The sequence below is a fragment of the Amblyomma mixtum genome, chromosome 10, assembly GCF_055824585.1.
Source record: "Amblyomma mixtum isolate Tamu chromosome 10, ASM5582458v1, whole genome shotgun sequence".
In the NCBI taxonomy this organism is placed as follows: Eukaryota; Metazoa; Arthropoda; class Arachnida; order Ixodida; family Ixodidae; genus Amblyomma; species Amblyomma mixtum.
In genome coordinates, this window is record NC_143021.1 from 14,119,976 (window position 1) to 14,129,279 (window position 9,304).

Genomic DNA, 9,304 nt, shown 5'->3' on the forward strand with positions numbered 1-9,304 from the left:
ACCCTGTCCTTCGCTATTTGCGGCCACCGTATTCCCGCAAATTTCTTAATGTCATCCGCCCACCTAACTTTCTGCCGCCCCCTGCTACGCTTGCCTTCTCTTGGTATCCACTCCGGTACTCTTAAGGACCAGCGGTTGTCTTGCCTTCGCATTACGTGCCCTGCCCAAGCCCACTTCCTCTTGATTTCAACTAACTAGGATATCATTAACTTGCGTTTGTTCTCTCACCCACTGCGCCCTCTTCCGATCTCTTAACGTTACACCTATCATATTTATTTCCATAGCTCGCTGCGTTGTCCTTAACTTAAGTTGAACCCTCTTTGTTAGCCTCCCCGTTTCTTCCCCATAAGTGAGTACCGGTAACATTCAGCTGTTGTATACTTTTCTCTTGAGGGATATTGGTAAACTGCCATTTATGATTTGAGAGAACCTGCCATATGCGCTTCACCCCATTCTTATTGTTCTAGTTATTTCGTTCTCATGATGCGGATCAGCTGTCACCACCTGCCATAAAAAGACATATTCCGTTGCCACTTCTAGCACCAAAGTTGTATTGTTGTCTATAGGGAGAAGATGCTACCGGCTTGCATCTACCAGCTCGCAATTTAGAGGCGTAATTTTTATAGTAAATCTAAAAATAGATTCATTCGTATTAAACACTATATTCATCACCTTTTGTGACTTCTAATATGTATTTCAGGGTGTGACACGGGGATATATGGTTAGAAATAAGCCATTCGGTGGAAGGCATTGGGTTAGAAAACATTTTATTTCGTCAAAAAGCGCCTGTTTATCGGAGGGCTGTGTTAGGCGGCCGCTAGTCCATGACTGTTGGCGACCTGGTTGGCCCACTCGACGGCCCGGACTTGCGTCTTCGGCTCTGAGCTGACCAGCAGAGCCTCTCACCGCTCGAGAGAAGGGATTCGTACTAGCTCCGCCGGAGGCGGCTCTTCCCTAGAGTCCCATAAGATGTGGTCTCAAGTGGCGCCTTCGCCACAGCGGAAACATTAGGTTTCGTATGGAGAGGGGTACATAAGTGACAGTTGCGCGGGGTTCGTTAGGGAGCGCATCTGAAACCGTCTCCACGCGGTTTCTTGTGCTTTGGACAGCGTTTCAGCCTGCGGGGGGGGGGGGGGGGGGGGGGGGCATGTCCTCTCTCGTGAACCCCGGACGAATAGGCGAGCTCCCTGCCCGGTTGACGAAACCTCGGGCTTTATTCTGAGCTGCCTCGTTCGTCGTATTGCCCGAGTGGGACGGCACCCAATTCAGTTCGACCTCTCTGGGTGGTTGGGTTGCTTTTTCAAGAATGCTAAGGGTGGTGGGTGCTATTCGGCCTATCGCAAAATTGCGATCGACAAATTTTCAGTTGCTGAAAATAATATAAGAACACGTAATCACCAACCTCCTTAAAGGGTTTACACAACACACCGACTTACTTCCCCCACCATGATTGGCTTCAGAGCGCATCTTTCTACACAGAATGTCATGCTTCACTTGAAGTCCGACATCATAGAACCCGTGCAAAGAACGGGCACGAAGGCAGTGCTCGGGGTAGACCTGAACAAGGCATTCGACAACGTCTCGCACGAGGCTATCCTCACTAACCTATCTGACATTAATCCCGGGGTGCGGTTATTCACATATATCCGCTCCTTCATATCAGAGAGGACTGCGGAGCTTGCAATGGTCGAGATCAAGTCTGACCCCACCCCACTCGAAGGCAGAGGAACACCTCAAGGTTCAGTCCTCTCGCCTTTTCTGTTCAATCTCTTCCTCATCAAACTTCCTTCAAAACTCGCCGCCATAACCGGGTTGGGTCGTACTTTCTACGCGGACGACATTACTCTGAGGGTAAAAACAGGGAGTGACGGCCAAGTGGAGAGTACTCTACAGCAAGCGGTAGACACTGTCGAAGCATACGGCCAAGCGGCGGGCCTCTCGTGCTCACAAAAAAGTGAACTCTTTGTACTGAGGAACACGCCCACAGGCTCACAAACTACGTTCCCTGGCCTCCCTTAAACGTATGCGTAAGAGGTTTGCCCGTGAAGGAGGCATCCACCATACGCATCCTAGGGCTATGCATGCAAAACAGTCGCAAAAACACTCAAACTATAGGCAAATTCAAATCTACCGTCAGTATAACGACGAGACTCATAAAACGAATAGCCAACCGCAGACGGGACGTCAAGGTAAAGGATCTTTGTCGTCTGGTTCAGGCCTTCGTTCTAAACAGAGTCGTATACTCAGTCCAGTACCTCCGCCTCTATGCAGCGGAGAAGCATAAAATCGATCGTATCATCAGACAGGCGTACAAGACCACCGTCGGACTACCGCGTTACACGTCAACGGAGAGGCTTTTATGGCTCGGCATACACAACACGCTAGATGAACTCTGCGAGGCACACTTCATGGCGCAAGCGGATAGCCTCACTTCACTCGTACTAGTGCGGGAAGCCGGGCAATTCTTTCCCGACTAGGAATGCGCAACGCACCTCCGAGATCGGACGCGGAAACTCAGCTAGCGAAACATAATAGGAAGAACCTGCTCATGAAACCACTCCCCAAGAACATGCATCCCCTGCACCAAGAGGGCCGTCGTCAGTCCAGAGAACGCGCTCCGCGTGAAAAGTACGGACAGCACTCGGCGGGGGTGTAAGTGGATGCACATCGGTCTTTGAGCTTACATGATATTGCCAATTCAGCAACATGCCATTTATGCCGAGATATCAGCCACATTTTGCTGAGTATTTTCGAAACAAAAGGGCCATCTAATGTTTACCTATCAGTCATCGAGTTCATACTCGTACTGGGAAAAAAGCGAGAGTGAGTCGTACGTAAGGCGCCCTGGGAGTAAAAACTATATTAGCCTAAATGAAAAGCAATTGGTGTTGCAAAAATATGCTCAGAATACAACTAATGGTCATAAAATTAAAACCGATTAAAGCCTAACTTGGCGGACTCAAAACCTCCCCGATTAGCTTCTCCTTTTCTTATTTCGCACTTAAGCATTTGTCATAACTCCACGTAGAAAACTGGCATAGCTCGCTCGTACTGCTCAACTACGTATGCTGTTGGTGACCCGCCGAGAACTTCGTGAAAACATTTTATCTGTTTACATTATTTCAAAAATCTCCCAGGCGGCCAGTTTTAAACCAGGACCATGTTGAAAAAATGGACAGCAACCGAAGTGTGACCTGGCTGTAGTGAATGCTTATGTAGGTAGAGAGAATAGTAAAGTGGCAAAGTGAGGATGCAAGAAATGGAAACACTCTCTGAAAATGTTAAAACGCATGCATCGCTGTGTGCAAAAATCTTCGGCTGCCAAAAACAACGAGAGTGCCGGTCAAGCGCGTTTTCATCGTCACCTGCTACTTAAAAACAAGGTTCGAGTAACAAGCGCAGCGTCACCGCCGTGGTCACTCCACTCCATGCAGCAACTGAACACCCTTTCAGAGCTGCGCGTGCTGCGATCAGCATGCATCTCTCGAAACTCCATAGTGGCGCCTATGTTTCCTTCAGCTCAACACATTCAATGAAAACGCGGAAAGCTACTGCGAACGGGTAAGTGGGCTGTCGTGCAGACGACGCCATGGACTACAACCAAGTTGGGGGATGGCCACTTCCGGTGAAGGCGCGCATGCGCAGTGGCCTTTGTAAAATCAGTCTATTGATAACCCACCTCTAAAAGATATTGGCAGTGCATTAGGGATGAATGTTGAACCAGGGAGGAAAAACTGGTACATGGGCCTAGTCCTGGCGCGAACACAGGGCTATTATTCACAGACTGGCTAAAGATGGGCGCACCCATGGCGCGAACGTCTGGCCAATACTTATAGACAGACTGAATATGGGCATAGTGCGATACGGATGTGGCCAGTAATTAGTAGACAGGCTGAATATGGGCATAGTCCTGGCGCGAATGGCAGGCCACTGTGCATAGATTGCCTGCACATGCGGATGTCTTGGTGCGACCGTCGGGCCACTGTCGACAGATAAGCCCTGTCATGGTCTGGATGAGGGGCCAATATTGGTAGCAGTAGTAGTAAAAACATTTATTGTTGCAAAAGGAACAGCTAGGCAGTAGGGGTAGGGGATAGATGGGGAGCATCAGTGGTCGGTCTTCCCTGTTCCAGGATCCCGTTGGCCTCCGCCGCTGCCTTGGCCCTCGTCACCAGCATAAGCTGTGTGCTCGGGTCGGAGTCCGTCAGGAGGGCCTCCCACTGCTCTAGACTAGGGCTATTTATCTTCGCTAATAAAGGGCTTTTTCAACAGCCCCAGGTGGCGTGGTACGTTGTGGCGTAGCCCCCACACCACACGCACTCTTTCGCGTATCTGTTCGGCCACTTTTTGTGATACATGGCTTTGCTTGGATATGTGTCTGTTTGTAGTCGTCTGCGCGTGGTGGCCTGCTCTCTGTTGAAGATATCCGCCGGAGCCGAGTACTTCTTGCGCGCTCCCAACAACGCCTTCATTGCCTCCCCGTAAGATTCTGGCGTGCTGAAGGGTTCGACCGGCAAACCCACCCTCCGGTTCATGAACCCTCGGGCAATGGTGTCTACCATGAGATTTCCCTCAACCCCAGTAAATGTTTCGGATTTCCGTCTGATGTTCATGCCAACAATTACCATTGTTCATGCCAACAATTACCACTATTCTGTCACTCTGGGGACATTCTTTTCGTGCTGCTTGGGTTTCACACCTTTGTTCTGAGTTTCGATTATGGCATCTGCACAGATACAAACCCCAAAAGAATACGTTATTTAGCAAAACGCATTTTGGACAGTAGTAGCTATGATTGTACATGCAGAAAGGATTAGAAATAAAAAAATTGGCGGGGGCTTAACCTTGGTTAAGCCTGGTAGGTTCCGAAAGCAGGTGTTTTATACTGCATATGCAGCGCCTCTAGTGGGAAGAGCGCCGAGCCGAGTTGGTAGCCCGTCTCTGGATGAATGGATGGAAAAAACTTTATTGTCAATAAATTGGTGTTCGTGGCCCTTACGCGTCACTGGGCGCCGTGGTCGATCCTTGGTCCAGGATGGCGCACTTGACTGCTGCCATCGTGGCTCGGCGCACAAGGAATCGTAGCGCTTCCTCGTCCTCGCTGGCCAGCAAGTGCTCCCACTGCATTACACTCGGGTTTATTCTTGGCTTTAAGTCTGCCTTAGGGCAGGTCCATGTGATATGTTCTAGTGTAGGTTTACCCTGACACCACGGACATTCGTCTGCCTATTGTGTAGGGAAAATCTTGTGTATTTTTAGAAGGTGTGGGTAGGTACCGGTTTGTAGTCTGCGCCAGTCTACCGCCTCCTCTTTGGTGAGCCTTTTGTGTGGGGCTGGGTAGTGTTTCCGCTGACCCCTGTAATGATCGAGTATATCTGAGTACGTGGGGGTAACTGGGTCAAAGGTGCCTGTGGTGCAAAGGGCTGAGTCTGCTCGGTTGACGTATCCTCGAGCTAACTCGTCTGCTGCCACGTTGCCCCTCATCCCCTCATGGCCCGGAACCCACACTATACTATGTTTAGTGTTTTTGTGTCTTCTCGTCGTGTGTAGAATATGATTGGCGATGCTGTCGATCCTGCCTCTTGTGTAGTTTCTACATGCTTGTTTGGAGTCCGGCACTATAGTGAGGTTGTGTCCTGTTGCGTTGCCGTGCGATATTGCCAGAGCAATGGCGGCTTCTTCAGCTGCTTCTATGTTTGGGTTGTTTATCGTTGCGCTGGTTATTTCTTGCCCTCCTTCGTCTGTTACAACGGCGATCGTTTTGCGTTGGTATCGGTACTTTGCTGCGTCCGTGTAGACTACGTTGGGATTGTCGCTGAGTTCCCTGGTGAGTGCTCGGACTCTGTCTTGTCGTCTTTCACGATGTAAATTCGGATCCATGTGTCGTGGTATTGGTCTTACCCGGATGTTGTTTCTGTCTTCATTATTAATCTGTTCCTTGTCTCTTTGTGTACCTAGAGGTAGCCGTAATTTCTCCAGTAGGGGTCTTCCCGTTCTGGTTTGAGTGAGTCTGTCTAATTGCGCACTACGTTGCGCTTCTCGTAGTTCGTCGAAGGTGTTTGATACTCCCAGGGCCATTAGTTTTTCGGTTGGTGTGGACATTGGAAGTTTAAGCGCCGTTTTGTACGCTTTGCGTAGTATGGTGTCGATTTGTAGTCTCTTGCTCGTCTCTCGCTCCTGGTATGACGTCACGCCATAACGACACTAGCGCCTCTAGCGGGGGGAGCGCGGCGCGCCGTGGCAAGCGGCCGCCGTTACCTGGCGAGCCGTAGCCCGTCTCTCGCTCCTGGTATCACGTCACGCTATAACGTCACCAGCGCCTGTACGTAATTTCCTTTCCTCTAATTCATGTTAAGGCGAAAGCCTTTAATGGCTCATGCTCGCGGTGTGCGTACTTGCGCTGGAATCGTGCCAACTGTGGCCTCTCCTCCGCGCAGCGGCGCAACCTCTTGCGTAATTTCCTTTCCTTTAATTAATTTTCTTCACCACGGGCTCTCTTTGTGTTCCTTGTTTCACTCCCACTTCCTCCCTTCCTCTGCAAACGGATGACGGGTGTCCACTGAGAGATGCGAGTCAGTTACTCCGTAATTTCCTTTCCTCAAATAGAATTTGCATTTTCTTCACTACCGCTCCTCTTCGTCTTTCTTCTTTCACTTCCACTGCCTCCCTTCTTGTACGGTGCGGTTCAAGTGTCCACCGCGACGGCTGCTACGTCAGAGGTCATTCTAAAGGTCAAACGTGGCTACCAGCCGCCGCTACGCGAAAGGCCGTTAGTGAGCGTAGTATTGCTTTCGCAATAAAATATCGCCTGTAGCCCCTATGCAGAGCCTTGTCAATACAAAGGCTTTCTTCTTGAACTTGAGCTTGACGGGAATGCCCATAGTAGCCTCCATAACAATGGCCGCAACCGCTGGCAGTATGCAGCCCCTAGCTGGGCAGGCTGCCTGCGCTCACAAAAGTTCTTAATCAAAGGCCCAGCATACGCATAACGCGACCGGCCCGAACACACCTGTCATACTGCTCGACCGCGCTCGGCGATGTTTACTTTCTGAGCTCGCACTGCGCATGGCTTTCCCGTCTATACAGAGAAAAGTCAGATGCATTTGCAGCTTTTTTTTTACGCACTGCGGCATAAGGAAAATCTAGTTTGAACGGTTTATGAGGTACAGTACTACAATAAGTGACTCGCGGAACATTGCGTTCACAGGCCAAGTAGTTCCATGTTAAATGTTGACGAGCCATCAAAATTGGTAGGATGATATTGGTAGTATGATATACCACTCTTGCTAGCCGTCGCAACCACCCAGAAATATTTGCCAGCCTAGTAGGCTAGATTGTATGTATCTTAATGGGCCATTGTTGTAGGCTGATCACCGTTTACCGTTGTTCGCCAGTGTATGCCAATGTTGGTGTATAAAGGGCCTGGCCAGGTCATTGGTGGATGGGTTCTCGAATGGCTTCGTCATTGCTCGTGACGCGATTGCAAGAACGGGGCACCATAGGACCAGAGATCGCCAACGCGTTTCCAGTATCAAGCCGCTTACATATGCTGCCTGAATATCGTAAACATAATATTCAGTTCAGGCGTCTTTCCCCATTCACTAATGCCTAGTAAAGAATTCGCGCCTTCAAAAAGGGTAATAAAACCTTGTTATCTAACTACAGACCCTATAGCTGTAATAATCTTTTTCTGGCAAAGTTGTCGAAAAGCTAATAGAAAAGCGCGTTTACATTTAGTCAAGTACCTTTTACTATCGCGGCCACCATTTGATTTCCGGCACGGCTATTCAACTAACCTTTCCCTCACTGCACTAACAAATAGAATACAGAATCATGTCTATAATGGAAAACTGGTGAGCTCGGTATGCACTGACTACACAAGGGAACTCGACTATTTATATAAGATATTCCTTTCAATAAACTGCTTTCTTATAGAATTAATAGGCAACTATTCCAGTTGTTTCATAGCCATTTACTAATTGCCAGTAAACAGTTTGGAAATCAGCCATATTTTCCGATACTCAAACAGTTAACAGCGTGGTCCCTCAGGGTTAAATTCTCGGGTCACTGCTATTTTTAATCTATATGATCTCCCTTTAATGATCTAATGATCTCCCTGAGCTAATGAGCTAATGATCTCCCTTTTTGTCTTCCGCAGTTTACAGAGTGTCTGACTTACGTTGACTACACAACAATATTCACGCCTCATGAACTAGGATGGAAATTAGTCGCACAACTGAACCACGATCTAGAAATAGTAAACGAGTTGTGTCGTGTTAACATATTGCTTTTATCGAACCAAAAATAATTTCATGATCATGAGTTCACTAACCAAACACCTGTTTTGCTCCTCTTTTAATGTAAAATTGCTTATATATAAATCTCTCTTTATGAGTCACCTTAATTACTGCTGTCTTGTCTGGGGTACCACGTCAGCCACAAATGTAGGTCGGTTACTTGTCCTTCACAAAAAAATTTCTGCGCGCGATATGCGATGTGAACTGTGATTTTCCAAGTGAACCTTTGTTCCAAGAGCTTAATATATTGAATGTGCATAATTTATACAACTACATGTTAGTACACGCATACTTTAAAGAATGCAAATCGAATAATTTTGCCATCCGTTCAACAGCCAATCTTAAACAAAATCTATTTCACTACCAAATGCGATGTCCGGAATACTGGTATGTAACACACACGCGAACTAATTACGGTAAGCAAATGATTGTTTACACCCTACCTGCCTTGCTCAATGCACTAATCTCAGGTTTTACATGTTTCATTGTCTACTCTACACAATTATTTTTGCCACTAATATTGAGCGTGCGTTTATCAACAATTGGGTTAGTCATCGCAAACCAGTACTATGTATGTTCCTTGCCTATTGTACTACTTTTGTGACTGAGTGAGTGATTATATTCATGCTGCTGTATTTTTAAATACTAACCTATATAGCTTTGCAGAATCACCTTTTTGGTTTGTTATTTTGTTTCTTTCTTTCTTTTTTCATGCTTTGTGCTTTATTGTTTTGAAAGCATTGCCACCCCGCACTGCTGATGCTGCCAACAAACGGGTTTTAGGACTTGTCAAGCTGCTTCCGCAGCTTTTTTCCTCGAACCTGTCCGTTCTCAAATGTATTTTTCAAACGGGAAAATAAAGCACTTACTTACTTACTTACTCACTTTTTATATCTCGATTCTCATCTCAGAATACTCACAGACCATTGCACCCCCCTTATGTAATGTCCCTAACGGGACCCTTAAGGGTTAATAAATGATGATGATTTTTGGGTATCGAACTAGAC